We start from the raw sequence: 20,108 nt of genomic DNA, 5'->3' as shown, positions 1-20,108 counted from the left end.
CATTGCCATATCATTAATGCTGCCTCCGTCCCCCAGAACAGAGGAAAAAGCCACAAAAAAGAAAGTAGGATATCTCTAGAAAAAAAAACAAGGCACTGTATGATGTACTAAAACAGATACATCACAGAACATGAGCCAAGAGAGTCAAAAGGAAGATGGCAGAATAGGCTAAGGTAATACCTCCTCCCAAATACATACCAAGGAAGTACCTGCATGTAATACAACTAACTCTGAAAATGACCTGAAGACTGCAGAATAGACTATCTACGCCTGGCAAATAAAATACCACATTGAGAAGGGTAAAGAGGCAGTGTCTCAATTGATTGAGATCCAAACCCTTCCACCATTGCAACCAACAAACAGTACAGAAAGGAATGGAGTGTGGAGAGGATAAACTCTCAGGAACTCAGCACACCTGGGCCTGGAGATCTGATTTGAGACTGTGAGTCTCATTGCACTGGGCTTTGAAGATTGGGGCTGAACACGAGAAAGATTTGGAGCAGTGTGGAGGGCTAAGACTCTGACCACTTGTGGAGAACCAGCATGTTCAGTTGACCCCTCTGACACCCAACGCAGAAGCAGCAGTTTGAAAGAATTGCTAGCCTTGGGAAGTGTGCCAGAAGGGCATGGGTCTAAGGAAGCTTTCTTCAGAGGAGAAAGGGCAAGCAGATGACACTTTTCCATCCCTTCCTTAGCCCAGCTGGCCAGACACTTGCCGGAACCAGCTCTGAAACTCTTTTATCTGTTCTACTGGCTTAGCTCTGGCATTTCCCTGCATACATGCCCCACCCAGGAGCAGTCAGCCATTGCTGATGGGCAAAAGACAGCCCCCACCCACAACACTTCTTAGCATAAATGCAAGACATCATACAAAGGGCATGTAGAGCTAGCAGTAGAGCTCTGCCATTACTGGCAGACAGTCACACAGAGGCTAGCTGTGATCCACCATTACTCTGAGTCAGAAATGTAGGCCCCATACACTGTCCACCAACAGTAGCCATGACTGAAGCACAATAGAGAACCGGACTGTGGTAAGCAGGGTGTTTTGCACTTCTGGGCAGCACAGGATGCCTAATACATAAAGCCACTACTTTCAAGACCAGGAAACAGAGCTGACCTATCTAGTACAAAGAAACACAAAAACCCAAGACAGAATGAGGAGGCAGAGGAATATGTTCCAAACAAGGGAACAAAACAAAATACCGGAGAAAGTGCTAAATGAAACAGATAAGCAGTCATCCTGCTAAGGAATTCAAAGTACAGTTGTAGAGTTCACTCAACTGGGGGAAAGAATTGACAATTGCAGTGAGAGCTTCAACACAGAAATAGAAAATACAAAAAAGAACCATTGAGAGTTTAAGAATAGAATAACAAAAATGAAAAATACAATAAAGGGAATGAATAGTAGGATACAGGAGGCAGAGGAATGGATCAGCATTCTGGAGGGTAGTAGAAAGTAAGCAAGCTGAAGAACAGAGAAAAAGAATTTCTAAGGGAACATGCCGAGAGATCTCTGCAACAAACACAAACAGAACAATATTTACATGATATGGGTCCCAGAAGGAGAAGCAAGAGACAGAGACAGAAAGTCTATTTGAGGAAATAATAGCTGAAAACTTCCCAATCTGGGGCCCCCAGACAGAGACAGAAGGTCTATTTGAAGAAATAATAGCTGAAAACTTCCCATTCTGGGACAGGAAATAGACATCTAAATCCTGCAAGCACAGAGAGCCCCTAACAAGATGAACCCAGGGAGGTCCATACCAAGCCACATACTAATTAAAATGTCAAAAATTAAAGATAAGGAGAGGCTCTAAAAAAGCATCAAGAGAAAGACAGTTACCTACCAAGGAAACTCCATAAGGCTATCAGCAAATTTCTTTGCAGAAACTTTAGAGCTAGAAGGAAGTGGTATGGAATATTCAAAGGGCTGAAAGGTGAAAATCTACAACCAAGAACACTCTGCCAAGCAAGGTTATCATTCAGACTTGGAGAGCTTAAAAGCTTTTCAGATAAACAAAGTTTAAAAGAATTCATCACCACTAAACCAGCCTTACAAGATATGTTAAAGAATCTTCTTTAGATGGAAATGTTTTTAAGTTTTCCCTGTTTTTCATCACTGAAAACAACCTACAGCAAAGGTAGTAGACCAGTTACTTACAAAGCAAATATGAAGTCAAAAAGCAAAATTAGTAAGATTAACTATACACAAAATTAGTCAAGCAATACACAAAATAAAAAGATTTAGATTATGACATGATATACATAAAATGGAGGAATAAGAAAAAAATGCAGTATTTTTAGAATATGTTTAAATTAAGCATCATCAACTTAATATAGACTATTTTATATATATAAGAATTTCTGTGTGAACTTTATGGTAACCACAAATCTAAAGCCTGTAATAGATATATACACTAAAAATGAAATGAAAATAATCCAAGCATAACACTTAAGAAAATCACCAAGTCACAAGGGAGGAGAAGAAAGGAACAGAGAGGAAGTACAAAACAAGACAGAAAACAGTTAAAAAATGACAATAAGTACATACCTATCAATAATTACTTTAAATGTAAATGGACTAAATAAACCAATTAAAAGCTATAAAATGGCTGAATGGATAAAGAAAGAAGACCAATGAAGATGCTGCCTACAAGAGACTTATCTCAGATATAAAGAAACATATAGACTGGAAGTGAAGGGAAGGAACAAGTATTCCATGAAAATGAATGAAAAGAACAGGAATTTATAACAATACTTATATCTGACAAAACAGATTCAAAACAAAGAAAGTAACAAGACACAAAGAAGGGCATTACTAATGATAAAGGGATCAGTCCAAAGAGAAGATTGTAAATACCTATGAGCCAAATATAGGAGCATCTAAATACATAAAGCAAAATAACAGACTTAAAGGGAGTAATTGACAGTAACACAATAATAGCAGGGGACTTTAATTACATAGTAGGGGACCCACATACCAATGGATAGATCATGTAGACAGAAAATAAATAAGGAAACATTGGCATTGAACAACACATTAAACCATATGGACATAATTAAAATATACAAAATATTCCACCCAAAAGCAGCAGAATGCTCATTCTTCTCAAGTGCACATGGATGTTCTCCAGAGTAGATCCCATATTAGGACACAAAACAAGTCTCAGTAAATTTAAGAACACTAAGAACATCAGTAATCTTTTCAGGTGACAATGGTGTAAAACTAGAAATCAGTTCAAAAAAAAAACTGGAAAAAAACACGTGTAGTACACAACATGCTTGTCTTATATAATCATTGGGTAAATGACAGATCAAAGAGCAAAAGAACAGATCATGGAGACAAATGAAAATAGAAACATAACAGGTCAAAATATGTGGAATGCAGCAAAACTGGTTCTAAGAGGAAAGTTTATAGCAATATAGGCCTAGCTCAAAAAACAAAACAATTTCAAATAAACCATCTAGCCTTACAACTGAAAGTAACTAAAAAGAACAAAGCCCAAAGTTAGTAGAAGGAAAGACATAATAAATATCAGAGCAGAAATAAAAGAGACTAAGAACACAATTTTTAAAAATCAATGAAACAAAGAGCTGGTTCTTCAAGAAGGTAAACACAATACAGAAACCTTTAGCCAGACTTGTTAAGAAAAAAAGGGAGGGCACAAACAAAATCAGAAACAAACAAGGAGACATTAAAACTGACACCAGAGAAATTCAAAGATTTATAAGAGAATTATACAAAAAATGATATGAAAACAAATTGGACAACCTGGAAAAAGTGGATAAATTCCTGCAAACATACAATCGTCTAAGACTAACCCAGCAATAAGCAGAAAATCTGAACAGACTGATTACTAGTAATGAAATTGAATTGGTAATCAAAAAACTCCCGACTCCACGATCAGATGGCTTCACAGCTGAAGTCTATCAAACATTTAAAGAGCTGATACCTATCCTTCTTAAATTATTCCAAAAAATATAAGAGGAGAAAATACTTCCAAACTCATTTGATGAGGCCAGTATTACTATTTAATAGCAAAACCAAAAGACACTACAAGAAAAGTACAGACCAATATCCCTGATGAACATAGATACAAAAACCCTAAGCAAAATATTAGCAAATCAAATAAAAAAATACATCAAAAGGATTATTCATCACAGCCAAGTGGGATTTATTCCAGGACTGGTACAATATCTGCAAGTCAATCAGTATAATAAGCCACATTAACAAAAGAAAGGATGAGAAATATGGTCAACTCAATAGATGCTGAAAAAGCATTTAACAAAATACAACATCCATTCATGATCAAAATTCTCAACAAAGTGTGTACAGAAGGAACATACCTCAACAAAGGTGCTATATGACAAATCCACAGCTAACATCATACTCAATAATGAAAAGCTGAAAGCTTTTCCTCTAAAATCAGGAATAAGACAAGGATTCCCACTTTTGCCACTTTTATTCAACATAGTACTAGAAGCAATCAGACAAGGAAAAGAAATAAAAGGAATCCAAATTGGTAAGGAAGAAGTAAAATTGTCACTATTTGTAGATGATTTGATATATATTTTAAACAACCTAAAGACTATACTAACAAATTATGGAAACTAATAAATGGACTCAGCAAAGTCTCAGGATACAAGATCAATACACAAAAATTTGTTGCATCTCAATATACTAACAATGAACTAGAAGAAAGAAAAATCAAAACAATTCCATTTACAATTGCATCAAAAAGAATAAAATAACTAGGAATAAACCTATCCAAGAAGGTGAAAGACCTGTACTCCAAAAACTGTAAGACACTGATGAAAGAAATTGAAGAAGATTCAAATGAAAGCTGTCCCTTACTCATGGATAGGAAGAATTAATTTTGTCAAAATGGTTGCCCAAAGCAGCTTACAGAATTAGTGCAATCCCCATAAAAGTACCAATGGCATTTTTCAATGAACTAGAGCAAATAATCCTAAAATTTATATGGAACCAAAAGAGACCCCAAATAACCAAAGCAATATTGAGAAAGAAGCAAAGCTGGGGATATCACATTTCCTGAAAATCAAGCTATACTACAAAGCTACAGTAATTAAAGTAGGGTGGTACTGGCTCAATGATACAGACACATGGATCAATGTAACAGAGAGCTCAGAAATAAACCCATGCACATGTGGTCAATTAATATATGGCAAAGGAGGCAAGATAATACAAGGGGGAAAGCCAGTTTCTTCAATAAATGGTGTTGGGAAAACTGGACAGCTTATACAAAATAATAAAACTGGATCACTGTCTAACACCATACACAGAAGTAAAGTCAAATGTACAGCATGAAATCATAAAACTCATAGAAGAAAACAAAGGCAAGAAGCTCTTGAACATCAGCATCAGTAACTTCTTTCTGTATATGTCTCCCTGGGCAAGAGAAACAAAAGCAAATATAAATAAGTGGGACTACATCAAACTAAGAAACTTCTTCACAGCAAAGGAAACCATCAACAAAATGAGATGGCAAACTACTGTATGGGAGAATATATTAGTAAATGAAATATCCAATAGGGAGCTAATATCTAGAATATATAAAGAACTCATACAGTGCAACACCAAAAGAACAAATAACCCAATTGAAAAATGGGCAGAGTACCTGAATAGACATTTTTCCAAAGAAGAAATACAGATGGCCAACAGGCACAGAAAAAGATGCTCCACATCACTAATCATCAGGGAAATGCAAATCAAAAGCACAATGAGATATCACCTCACATCAATTAGAATGGCCACTATCCAAAAGATAACAAATAGCAAGTGTTGGCGAGGATGTGGAGGAAAGGGCAAGGCTGTATTAAAAAAGATGTGCACTCCTATGTTTATTGTTGCATTATTTATAATATCCAAGATATGGAAGTAACCAAAGCGTCCACCTGTAGATGAATGGATAAGGAAAATGTGGTACATACACAGTGGAATATTATTCAGCCATAAAAAAGAAAGAAATCTTGCTGTTTGTAACAACATGCATGGACCTAGAGGGTATAATACTAAATGAAATAAGCCAGGCAGAGAAGGCCAGATACCATATTTACTTCTCTTATATGTGGAATCTAAAAACAAAACAAACAAGATAGAAATAGACTCATGGAAACACAGAGAAGAGATTGATGGTTACCATGGGAGAGGAACTGGGGAGGGTGGATGAATAAGTGGGTGGGTTTTTTAGCATAAGGAGGCACAAAATCTAAATTATAATATTATAAATTACACATTTATTATGAAATGTACAGTACATAGAATGAAAGTATGACATAATAATATAGTCAATACTATTGTAATATATTTCTATATTGACAGTAACTCTACTTATTGGGATGAGCATTTAATAATATAGATATAACTATTGGGTCACTAATGTTATATACTTGAAACCAATATAATATTGTATATCTACTATACATCAATAAAAAAGGGAATGAGACAAAAAATAACGTATTTACTATTTTCTATTATTTCTTTATTTTCTTGATGTCTTATATCATCCCCTTTCACTTTGGCTTAGATTATGTTTTTTTCAATAGTGCTTGATAATACTGAACAGAATCCATCCTTGCTCACCAGTGTCTTATGAATGCATTCTAGCTCTTTATAGTGAATTCAGGAATTCCAGTGTCTAATCCCAAATGTATATTTTAAGTGAGAAAGGTCTAGATATTTAATGAATATCCACTATGTCCTAGACACTGTACTATGCATTATATTTCAAGGATTATGTTAATCCTTACAACAACTCAAGGTTTGAAAACTAAGCATTAAGCAGGTTTAGTAACTAAATGAAGATCACACTATTAGTCAGTAGTAATACCATAATTCAGGCACAATCCATCACAGTTGTTCTCAAGCTTTACCATGGAACAGAATCAACTAATGAACTTGGAAAAATAATGAGTGCTTGATCTCACCTCTATAGTTTCTGATTCAGTAGTTCAATTGCAGAGAGAAGAGAGGGACAGTGTCAGAGGTTTTACATTTCTAGCAGATTACCAAATTATGCACATGTTGCTGGTGCAGAGACTACATTGTGTAAACTACCAATCTATCAGATTGCAACAGCTTCCCACTGGTACTTCTTGTCTCACATTAATCCTCTGAGTACAATGTGCTCTCACCAGATGAAAGACTTAATTTATCCAAAATGCACTTGGTGGTTTTTGTCTCTATGGTTGTACATTTCCCCTCTACCTAAACTGTCCTTGTTTTCTTGTCCCTTCCCCAACCTTTCCTGCATGTGTAAATGTTTTCCCTTACAAAATCACTCAAATGCTTCCTCTTCTCTAAAGACTTACCTCATACCCTCACCCCTCACCTGGAGGTTTTTTTTTTAACTCATAATGCTTTATGCCAGTTTATGTCATCACCAACTATATTGTAGCTGATTGTCTATATGATTTAATATTTCTATTACATTTTTAAGAAATATAAACTTCTTAAGAAATTGGGTTGCATATATCCCATAATACTTAGTGAAGATGTTTAGTTGTTTAATAAGTATTGGAATATGCTAAGACTATGTTACTTTCATTTTTGAAATGATGAGTGTCTGTAAAAATCCTGTATTAGCCAAAAAGTGTATATAAAGTACCTTTTTCTTGCAGTGACTCCAGACATTCTATAGATAGAAAACTGCATCTCAAAATTAATTTCTAAACATTCAAAGGAACCAGGAAACTCACTAAGAATTTTTCTGAAGTCTGATCTAATTTTTTTACAAAATAGAGGACATAGAGATAGAGGGGAAATAGCAGATATAACTGTTCATGACTATATACTAAGGCTTTTTAATTATATTACATATACACATAACACACAGAAATAGTGATCTAGGTAGTATACAATACTGACTCAAGTTTATACATGTAACATTTTTAACACTGCTATTAGAGTGTCATCCTAGAGCAAATGAAATATATTGTAGACATAACAGATCTGGACTTAATGACCAAAATGTTGGAATAAAAGTAATTAACTAAGTTTGCATTTGCCACTAATTTTATGGAGGGAGTTAAAACTTGGAACATTCTATGAAGCATTATTGGAAAATAGATTCAAAGCTCTTTAATACTTGATAAATTTAAAATGTATGTACATACAACATCATTGTCAGTAAGAGTAAATCATGGCCATTATGGGAACTACATAAACACAGATGGGATGGACTTGTATAAAACAACAAATATATTATAGAGATTACACTTAAAAGACTCACGTATCAGTCAAATTCTCTGTACCTAAAAGATATAACCTCAGGAAAAGACCTCAATGAAATAGTGATAAGTCATTTACCTGATTGGGAATTCAAAATAATGGTCATAAAGATGATCACCAAGTTCAGGAGAACAATGCATGAACAAAATGAGAATTTAAACAGAGAAAATATAAGAAGGTACCAAACAGAAATTACGGAGCTGAAGAATACAGTAACTGAACTGAAAAATTCAACAGCCATCCAACAGCTCAAGATGAAGCAGAAGAAAGGATCAGCAAACTTGAAGATATGGTAATGGGATTCATCCAGTAAGCAGAGCAAAGAGAAAGTGAAAGAGTGAAGATAGCTTAAATGACTTACAGACAGCATCTGGCAAAACTATTTGCATTATAAGGGTCCAAGAAGGAGAAAAGAGAAAAGGGAGCAGAAAATTTACTTGAGGAGATAATAGCTAAAAATGTCCCTCACCTGGAGGAGGAAACAAACATCCATATACAGGAAGCCCAGAGATTTCCAAATAAAATTAATATAAAGAGATCCACACAAAGATTATAATTAAATTGTCAAAAGTTAAAGACAAAGAGGGAATCTTAAAAGCAGCAAGAGAAAAACAATATTTTATATACAAGGGAACCTCCATTAGACTTACCAGTAGATTTTTTAGCAGAAAATTTGCAGGCCAGAAGGGTGTAGTATGATAAATTCAAAGTGCTGAAATGAAAACCTGCGAGCCAAGAAAACTCCTCCCAACAAACTTGTTCTTCAGAATTGAAGGAGAGAAAGAGTTTTCTAGAAAAGCAAAAGCTGAAGAGTTCAACACTAACAGATTTGTCTTATAAGAAATCTTAAAGCGAAGTACAGCTAGGATTGGATTAAAGATGGTGGCATGAGAGGTGAAACAGAGGCTTCCTCCTAAAGCCACATATAATAAGAAAATATAATTAATACAACTAATCCTGAAAGAGCAACAGGAAAGAGGACTGCGCCAAACTGCATACACCTGGAGAAAAGAGCAGACCTGACGGAACAGGGTAATGTACCAAAGCTGTGGCCCGGTGGTACCCAAGCCCTTCCCCAACCCCAGCTCAACAGCAGGAGGAAGAGAAATGGAGTGGGGAGGGAGGGGAGGCCTCAGACTGCTGAATACTTAACTCCAGAGATCTGCTCTGGGAACACAAACCTACATTTCATGGTGCTTTCATGATACTCCTGGGATTAGGGGATTGGAAAGCTAAGACAGGCAGAATTCCTGGAGAGACTGAGATGCCAGCTGCTTGTAGAAAACAGGAATCCATATCCGGCTGCTCTGGGACAAAAGAAAGGCAGGCAGTCTGAGAGACTTCCTAACAAGGAAGCCCATAGCAAGAGGGCTGCGAAAGGGGCAAGGATTGCACAGAGCTTTACTGCTCAGGAGAAAGGACACATAGACAAAATTGTCTGGGTGCACTCTGCCCAACAGGTTGGAAGCTTTCACTATTTCCAGGTGCTCCAGCTCCCTGGCTGGCTACACAGCTCCAAGGACACCCTCCATGATAGGCAGCCTACTGCGCTTTCTCCTGCCAGCCCAACCTGGCTCACAAACCGCAAATGCTACTCTGGTAGTAGGCCAGCCAAAGAGAAGATCTGTCTACAGCAACTACAAACACAAAGCATAGAGGCTTATAACTGTGTGCTTGACCCACTGGTTCAGGCAGTGATGACAGGCATAGTGGGTGGGAAGCAGGAAACAGCTCTTTCCTCCCACCAGGCACCAATTACCACTTCCCTGTGACCCCCAACATTGCTTCAGGGGCTAAGCTGCTCCAGATGGTAGAACTTCTGGACACTAGAGGGTGCCATATACAAATATTTGAAAGACCAAAAGAACCTAGTTCAGAGTAAAATTAATATAACTCCTGAGAAAGATGACATGGACCTCATGACTCTTCTGAAAGGAAGTTCAAAATAAAAATCATTAACATGCTCATGGAGGTACAGAAAGATATTCAAGAACCCAGGAATGAATTACGGTCAGAGATCTAATCATTGAAGAGCACGATGGAGGCTATTAAAAGCAGATTGAATATGGTGGAGGAGAAAATAAATGAAATAGGAACTAGAGAAGAGGAATACAAAGAAGCTGAGGCACAGAGAGAAAAAAGGGTCTCTAAAAATGAAAGAATATTGAGATAACTGTATGACCAATCCAAATGGAACAACATTCGCATTATAGAGATACCAGAAGAAGAAGAGAGAGAGAAAGGGATAGAAAGTGTCTTTGGTGAAGTAATTGCTGAAAACTTCCCCACTCTGGGGAAGGAGATAGTCTCTCAGGCCATGGAGATCCATAGATCTCCCAACACAAGGGACCCAAGGAAGACAACACCAAGACATATAGTAATTAAAATGTCAAAGATCAAGAATAAGGACAGAGTATTAAAAGCAGCTGGAGAGAGAAATAAGATGACATACAAAGGAAAGCCCATCAGGCTAACATCAGACTTCTCAGCAGAGACCTTACAGGACAGAAGGGAGTGACATGATGTATTTAATGCAATGAAGCAGAAGGGCCTGGAACCAAGATTACTTTATCTGGCAAGATTATCATTTAAATTTGAAGGAGAGATTAAACAATTTCCTTATAAACAAAAGCTGAGAGAATTTACCTCCCACAAACCATCTCTACAGTGTATTTTGGAGGGACTGCTGTAGATGGAAGTGTTCCTAAGGTTTAATAGCTGTCACCAGAGGTAATAAAACCACAGTAAAGAAAGTAGAAAAGCTAATTACTAAGTGAATGCAATATTAAATTAACTATCCCCAAAGTCAATCGGGATAGACAAAGAGTACAGATATGATACCTAACATATAAAGAATGGAGGAGGAAGAAAAAGGAGGAGAAAAAGAAAAGAACCTTTAGATTGTGTTTATAATAGCATATTAAGTGAGTTAAGTTAGACTCTTAGATAGTAAGGAAGTTAACCTTGAACCTTTGGTAACCATGAATCTTAAGTCTGCAATGGCAATGGCAGTAAGTACATCCTATCAATAATCACCCTAAATAGAAGGGGACTGAATGGACCAATCAAAAGACAAAGAGGCACTGAATGGATAAAAAACAAGACCCAGCTATATGCTGCCTACAAGAGACTCACTTTAAACCCAAAGGCATACACAGACTAAAAGTGTAGGGATGGAAAAAGATATTTCATTCAACTAATAGAGAGAAAAAAGCAGGTATTGCAGTACTTGTATCAGACAAAATAGACTTCAAAACAAAGAAAGTCACAAGAGACAAAGAAAGACATTACATAATGATAAAGGGGTCAATCCAACAAGAAGATATAACCATTATAAATATCTATGCTCCCAACACAGGAGCACCTACATATGTGAAACAAATGCTAACAAAATTAAAAGGGGAAATAGAATGCAATGCATTCATTCTAGGAGACTTCAACACTCCACACACTCTGAAGGACGGAGCAACCAGATAGAAAATAAGTAAGGACACAGAGGCACTGAACAACACATTAGAACAGATGGACCTAACAGACATCCACAGAACTCTGCACCCAAAAGCAGCAGAATACACATTCTTCTCAAGTGCACATGGAACATTTTCAAGAATAGATCATATACTAGGCCACATAAAGAGCCTCAGTAAATTCAAAAAGATTGAAATTGTACCAGCCAGTTTCTCAGACCACAAAAGTGTGAAACTAGAAATAAATTATGCAAAGAAAATGAAAAATCTCACAAACACATGGAGGCTTCACAAAATGCTCCTAAATAACCAGTGGATCAATGACCAAATAAAAACAGAGATTGAGCAATATATGGAGACAAATGACAACAATAATTCAACACAGCAAAATCTGTGGGATGCAGCCAACGCCATGCTAAGAGGAAAGTATACTGCAATACAGGCCTACCTCAGGAAAGAAAACAATCCCATATAAGCAGTCTAAACTCACAATTAATGAAACTAGAAAAAGAAGAACAATTGAGGCCCAAAGTCAGTAGAAGGAGGGACATAATATAGATTGGAGCAGAAATAAATAAAATTGAGAAGAAGAAAACAATAGAACCAATGAAAGCAAGAGCTGGTTCTTCGAGAAAATAAACAAAATAGATAAACCCCTAGCCAGACTTCTCAAGGAAAAAAGAGAGTCTACACACATAAACAGAATCAGAACTGAGAAAGGAAAAATCACTACGGACACCACAGAAATACAAAAAATTATTAGAGAATACTATGAAAAATTATATGCTAACAAACTGAATAACCCAGAAGAAATGGACAACTTTCTAGAAAAATACAACCTTTCAAGGCAGACCAAAGAAGAAACAGAAAATCTGAACACATCAATTACCTGCAATGAAATTGAACTGGTAATCAAAAAATACCTAAGAACAAAACCTCTGGACCAGATGGCTTCACCACTGAATTTTATCAAACATTTAGTGAAGACCTAATACCCATCCTACTTAAAGTTTTCCAAAGAGTAGAAGAAGAGGGAATACTTCCAAACTCATTCCATGAGGCCAGCATCACTCTAATACCAAAACCAGGCAAAGACACCACAAAAAAAGAAAATTACAGACCAATATCCCTGATGAACATAGATGCAAAAATATTGAACAAAATATTAGCAAACCGACTTCAAAAATACATCAAAAAGATCATCCATCATGATCAAGTAGGTTTTATTTCAGGGATGCAAGGATGGTACAACATTCGAAAATCCATCAACATCATCAACCACATCAACAAAAAAGGACAAAAACCACGTTATCATCTCCATAGATGCTGAAAAAGCATTTGACAAAATTCAACATCCATTCATGACAAAAACGCTCAACAAAATGGGTATAGGGAGCAAGTACCTCAACATAATAAAGGCCATATATGACATACCCACAGCCAACATCATGCTTAACAGCAAGAAGCTAAGAGCTTTTCCTGTAAGATCGGGAAAAAGACAAAGATGCCCACTCTCCCCACTGTTATTCAACATAGTACTGGACGTCCTAACCATGATAATCAGACAAAGCAAAGAAATAAAAGGCATCCAGATTGGCAAGGAAGAAGTTAAACTGTCCCTGTTTGCAGGTAACATGATATTGTACATAAAGAAAACCCTAAAGAATCAACTCCAAAACTACCACATCTAATATCTGAATTCAGCAAAGTTGCAGGATACAAAATTAATACACATAAATCTGTTGCTTTCCTATATACTAACAATGAACTACCAGAGAGAGAAATCAGGAAATCAATTCCATTCACAATTGCATCAAAAAGAATTAAAATACCTAGGAATAAACCTAACCAAGGAAGTGAAAGACCTAGACTCTGAAAACTACAAGACATTCATGAGAGAAATTAAAGAAGATACCAATAAATGGAAACACATCCTCTGCCCATGGATAGGAAGAATTAATATTGTCAAAATGGTTATCCTGCCTAAAGCAATCTACAGATTCAATGCAATTCCTATCAAAATCCCAATAGCATTCTTCAACAAACTAGAGAAACTCGTTCTAAAATTCATATGGAACCATAAAAGACCTTTAATAGCCAAAGCATTTCTGAGAAGGAAGAATAAAGCTGGGGGGATTATGCTCCCCAACTTCAAGCCCTACCACCAAGCCTCAGTAATCGAGACAATTTGGTACTGGCACAAGAACAGTCCCATAGACCAATGGAACAGACTAGAGAGCCCTGATATAAACCTAACCATATGTGGTCAATTAATATATGATAAAGGAACCATGGACTTATGAATGGGGAAATGACAGCCTCTTCAACAGCTGGTGTTGGCAAAACTGGACAGCTACATGTAAGAGAATGAAACTGTATTATTGTTTAACCCCATACACAAAAGTAAACTCGAAATGGATTAAGGACTTGAATGTAAGTCATGAAACCATAAAACTCTTAGAAGGAAACATAGGCAAACATCTCCTGAATATAAGCATGATCAACTTCTTCCTGAATGCATCTCCTTGAGAAAGCAAAAATGAACTCATGGGACTACATCAAACTAAAAAGTTTCTGTATGGCAAAGGACACCATCAATAGAACAAAAAGGTCTCCTACAGTATGGGAGAATGTATTTGTAAATGACATATTTGACAAGGGGTTAACATTGAAAATATATAAAGAACTTACACACCTCAACACCCAAAAAGCAAATAACCCAATTTACAAATGGGCAGGGGATATGAACAGACACTTCTCCAAAGAAAAAATTCATATGGCCAACAGACACATGAAAAGATGCTCCACATCACTAATCATCAGGGAAATGCAAATTAAAACCACAATGATATATCACCTCACACCAGTAAGGATGGCCAACATTGAAAAGACTAAGAATAACAAATGCTGGTGAGGATGCAGAGAAAGGGGAACCCTCCTACCCTGCTGGTGGGATTGTTAGCTAGTTCAACCATTGTGGAAAGCAATATGGAGGTTCCTCAAAAAACTCAAAATAGAAATACCATTTGACCCGGGAATCCCACTCCTTGGAATTTACCCAAAGAATACAACTTCTCTGATTCAAAAAGACATATGCACCCCTATGTTTATCACAGCACTTTTTACAATTGCTAAGATATGGAAGCAACCTAAGTGTCCATCAGTAGATGAATGGATGAAGAAGATGTGGCACATATACACAATGGAATATTATTCAGCCATAAGAATAAAACAAATCCTACCATTTGCAACAACATGAATGGAGCTGGAGGACATTATGCTCAGTGAAATAAGCCAGGTGGAGAAAGACAAATGCCAAATGATTTCCCTCATTTTTGGTGTATAGCAATGAAGCAAATCTGAAGGAACAAAATAGCAGCAGACTCAGAGACTCCAAGAAGGATCTAGTGGTTACCAAAAGGGAGGGGTGTGGGAGGGCGGGTGGGGAAAGAGGGAGAAGGGGATTGAGGGGTATTATGTTTAATGCACATGGTGTGAGGAACCACAGGGAGAACAGTGCAGCACAGAGAAGGCACATAGTAGATCTATGGCATCTTGCTGCACAGTGGCTGCATTCGGGTATGGGTTGGGACTTGATAATATGGGTAAATGTAGTAACCACATTGTTTTTTCACGTGAAACCTTCATAAGAGTGTATATCAATCTTACCATAATAAAAAGTTTAAAAAAAAAAAGAAAGGAAATGTTAAAGCCACTTCTTTATTCTGAAGTGAAAGGGCACTAGAGGAAAGAAAAACATACAAAAGTGTAAATCACAGTGATAGAGGCAAATATATTCTTCAATTTAAAATAAGTAATGGTGGGTTTATCACTTATGTATCTTATATGAAGGTTAAAAAACAAAAAGAGTACAAAGTAAAGCTATAGTTATTTGTTAATGGATGCACAACTTAAAAAGGTAAATTGTGAATGAAAAACTTACATAGGGAGTAAAAGTGTAAAAAAAAAATTTAAGTATTCTAACAAGTTATATCAACTTAAAACTGATTTATAAATGTAAAATTTTTTTATGTAAGCCTCATGGTAACCACAAAGCTAAAATATAGAGTAGATGACAAGATATAAAGAGGGAGGAATTTAAGCATACTGTAATAGAAAATCATCAAATTGCAAAGGAAGAAGCAAAAGAACAGGAAAGAAAGAAAAGTATAACTAAACAGCCAGGAAACAATTAAGAAAATGGCAATATGTCCATACCTCTCAGTAATCACTTTAAATGTAAATGGACTAAATTATCCAAACAAAACAGTTTTCTTTTAGATTAATTTTTTTTACTACTTTTGTCTTTGAATTAATGGCTCAATGGATTTAAAAAATAATAATAATATCTAACTAAAGGCCATCTACAAGAGACTCACTTCAGATACAAGAACATACACAGACTGAAAGTGACAGGATGCAAAAAGATATTCCATGCCAATGGAAAGCCAAAGAAAGCTGTGGTAGCTACATTTATATCAGACAAAATATACTTCAAGGGAAAAGATGTATTGAGACAAAAACTCATTGTATAATAGTAGAGGGGTGAATCCAATAGAAGGATATAACATTTGTAAATGTGTGCCAAACATAGGAACATCTAAATATATAAAGCAAATATTAACAGATCTAAGAAAAAAAATAACAATATGTAATAGCCATAAACTTCAGTACCCCACTTTAATCAATGTATAGATCATCCAGACAGAAAATCAATAAGGAAACATTGGACTTAACATTGACACTTTAAACCAGATGGACTTAATAGACATGTACAGAACATTCCATCCCAAATCAGCAGAATACACCTTATTCTCAAACACACGAAGAATATTCTCCAGGATAGATTATATGTTAGGCCACAATAAAATCCTTAATAAATTTAGGAGGATTGAAATTATATCAAGCACCTTTTCTGACCACAATAGTATGAAGCTAGAAATCAATTATAAGGGGAAAATGGCAAAATCCACAAATGTTTAGAGATTCAACAACATACTACTGAGCATCCAGTGAGTCAAAGAAAAAATTAAAATTGAAATCAAACAACTTGAGGAAAAAAATAAAAATAGTAAAACTTGTGAGATGCAGCAAAGTTCTTAATGATAAATGCCTACATTAAGAACTTTACATGTCAACTAGAAGTTTACACCTTGAGGAACTAACAAAAAACAACACACTAAGGCCATAGTTAGTACAAGAAATAACAAAGACCAGAATGGAACTAAAAGGAAATGTCAACTGAAAAGACAATAGAAAATATCAATGAAACTAAGAGCTGGTTCTTTCAAAAGATAAAGTGCCAAATCATTATATAGACTTACCAAGACAAAAAGAGGGTTCAATTAAATAAAATTAGAAATGAAGATGTTACAACTGATAACCACAGAAATACAAAGGATGATGTGAGACTGCTATGTACACTTGTGTGCCAAAAATTGGACAACCTGAAAGACAAGGATAAATTCCTTGAAAAAATACAACCTATCAAGAGCGAATCATAAAGAAATAGAAAATCTGAACTGATTACTAGTAAAGAGAGTCAATTGGTACTCTAAAACCCCCCAAAAAAAAAATTGCAGGGCCAAATGATTGCACTGGTGAATTGTACCAATCATTTAAAGAAGAATCAGTATGAATCCTCAAACTCTTCCAAAAAGCAGGAGAGTACACTTCCAAACTCATTTTACAAGGACATTTTACAAGGACAGTGTTATACTAATACCAAAACCAGACAAAGACATTACAAGAAACAAAAATTATAGGCCAGTATGCCTATACAAAAGCCCTCAACAAAATATTAGCAAACTGAACAGAATTTATTAGCTCATATACCATGATGAAGTGGGACTTATATCTTAGGGACCCAACAATGGTTCAGCATCCAAATTAATCAGTATAATTAGATCACATTAACAAAATGAAGGCTAACAATCGTATCTCAATAGATTTCAGAAAAGGTATGTGGCAGAATTCAACATCCATTCATTATAAAAACTCTCAACAAAGTGGGCATGAAGGGAACATACCTCAACATAATATAGCTCATATATGACAAGACCACAGCTAATATCATACCCAAGGATGGAAAACTGAAGTTTTTACTCTAAGATCAGAATCAAGACAAGGATGCCCATTCTCACCACTTTTATGAAAAGAACTGGAAGTCCTAGCCAGTGCAATTAGGCAAGGAAAAGAAATAAAATTCCCCCAAATCAGAAAGGAAGAAGTAAAACTACTTCTATTTACAGATGCCATGATATTATAAATAGCAAATCCTAAAGATTACACCAAAAAAATTAGAACTAAAAAACTCAGTAAAATGGCAGAATACCAAGTGAATATATAAAATACATTTTATTTCTGTATATTAATAATGAACTAGCAATGAAAGAAATTAATAATAAAAACAGTCCAATTTACAATTGCATCAAAAATAATAAAATACCTAGGAAATAATTCAACCAAGGAAGTAAAAGATCTATACAATGAAAATTATAAGACATTAATGAAAGAAATTACAGAAGACACAAATAAATGGAAAGATGTTCAATGCTCCTGAAATCAAGGGATAATGTGAAAATGTCCATATTGCCCAAAGTAATATCCATATTCAGGGCAATCTCTATCAAAATCCTAGTGGCATTTTTCATAGAAATAGAACAAACAATTTTTTAAAAGTTACAGAAGACCCCAAGTAACCAAAGTATCTTGAGAAAAAAGAACAAATTTGGAAGTATCACACATCCTCATTTCAAACTATATAATAAAACTATAGTAATCAAAACAGTATGGTATTGCCCAAAAATAGACACAGATCAATGGAACAAAATAGGACCACTATCTTAAACCTTACACAAAACTCAACTCAATATGGATTAAAAACTTGAATGTAAAACCTGAAAACCATGAAACTAGAAGAAAACATAGAGGGAAGACATCTTTCTTTGCCATGTTTTTCTGGATTGACTCCAAAAGCAAAGCAACAAAAGTAAAAACAAGTGGCACTATGTCAAACTAAAATGCTTATGCACAATAAAGGAAATCAACAAAATGAACAGGCAACCTATAGAATGTGAGAAAATATTCACAGAACATACATCTGATATATCTTAATGTCCAAAATATATCAAAAACTAATATAGCTCAATAGAAAAAAATATGAGTTAAAAATGGGCAAAGGATCTGAATAGACATTTTTCAAAAAAAAAAAAAAAGATATCCAAATGACCAACAGGTACATTAAAAGTTGCTCAGTATTGCTAATCATGAGGAAAATACAAATCAAAACTACAAAGAGATATCACTTGACACGGATCAGAATGGCCATTATCAAAAAGACAGGAAATAACAAGAAAAGAGGGGGGGAGCCCTTGTGCTCTGTTGGTGGGAATATAATTGGCTCAACCACCATGGAAAACAGTATGAATGTTCCTTAAAAAATACAACATAAAACTATCATATGATCCAGCAATTCCACTTCTGGGTATTTTTCCAAAAGAATAAAATCACTATCTCAAAAAGGTACCTGCACCCCCATGTTAATTGCAGCATTACTTACAATAGCCAAGATGTGGAAATGACCTGTGTCCACTGATGGGTAAATAGATAAAGAAACTGTGGTATGTATATACAGTGGAATATTATCCTACCACTTGTGATGACTTCAATGAACCTTGAATGCATTATACTAAATGATATCAGTTAGAGAAAGACAAACATTGTATTATCTCACTTATGTGTGGAATTCAGAAATAACCAAACTCATAGACATATAGATCAGATTGATGGTTGCCAGAGCAGGGATTGGAGAGTGGGTGAAATGGGTAAAGGTGGTCAAAAGGTAAAAAATTCCACTTATAAATAAATCATGGGGGTGTAATGTAGAGCATGTAACTATAGTTAATAATACTGTATTTTATATTTGAAAGTTTCTAAGATTATATGAGTTTTCATAACTAGAAAAAAATTGTAGCTATGTGTATGTGTATGATTGATGTTAGCTTATTGTAATTATTTCACAATATATACATGTAATAAATCATGTACACTTAAAACTACTGCAATATTATTTAGTATATCTCAATTAGAAAGAAAACAATATAGAAAGTTTAAATAAATAGCTATCAACTCTTCTCTTTGTGAGTAGGATAAGAAAAAATACATATAAGACAATTTTAAGTTATTTTAGAGTAAAGAATAAAGTCAATCATAGGAAGAAATTTTGGGAAAGATTCTTGCTTGCTTTTTCCAAGCTTAGTTATAAAATTTTATAAATAGACTAATCTAATCCCTTTGTTTTCAAATGATGAAAATGACATATTAATAGGTCAAAGTAATATAGCCAGTAATTGGTTGAGCATGATTTCAACTGTTAATATGAATTCATG

The 20,108-nt window shown here is 35.2% G+C and overlaps 1 protein-coding gene across 14 annotated transcripts in view; it reads left to right on the top strand.

The window, feature by feature from the left end:
• Positions 1-20,108, top strand: part of GPHN (gephyrin) — a 752,379-nt gene that overhangs the window by 476,689 nt on the left and 255,582 nt on the right. The gene's annotated exons all lie outside the window — the stretch shown is intronic.

This window comes from Manis pentadactyla, chromosome 11, assembly GCF_030020395.1.
Source record: "Manis pentadactyla isolate mManPen7 chromosome 11, mManPen7.hap1, whole genome shotgun sequence".
In the NCBI taxonomy this organism is placed as follows: Eukaryota; Metazoa; Chordata; class Mammalia; order Pholidota; family Manidae; genus Manis; species Manis pentadactyla.
Note: the sequence above shows the minus strand (reverse complement) of the source record. Positions and strands in the feature narration are given on the sequence as shown.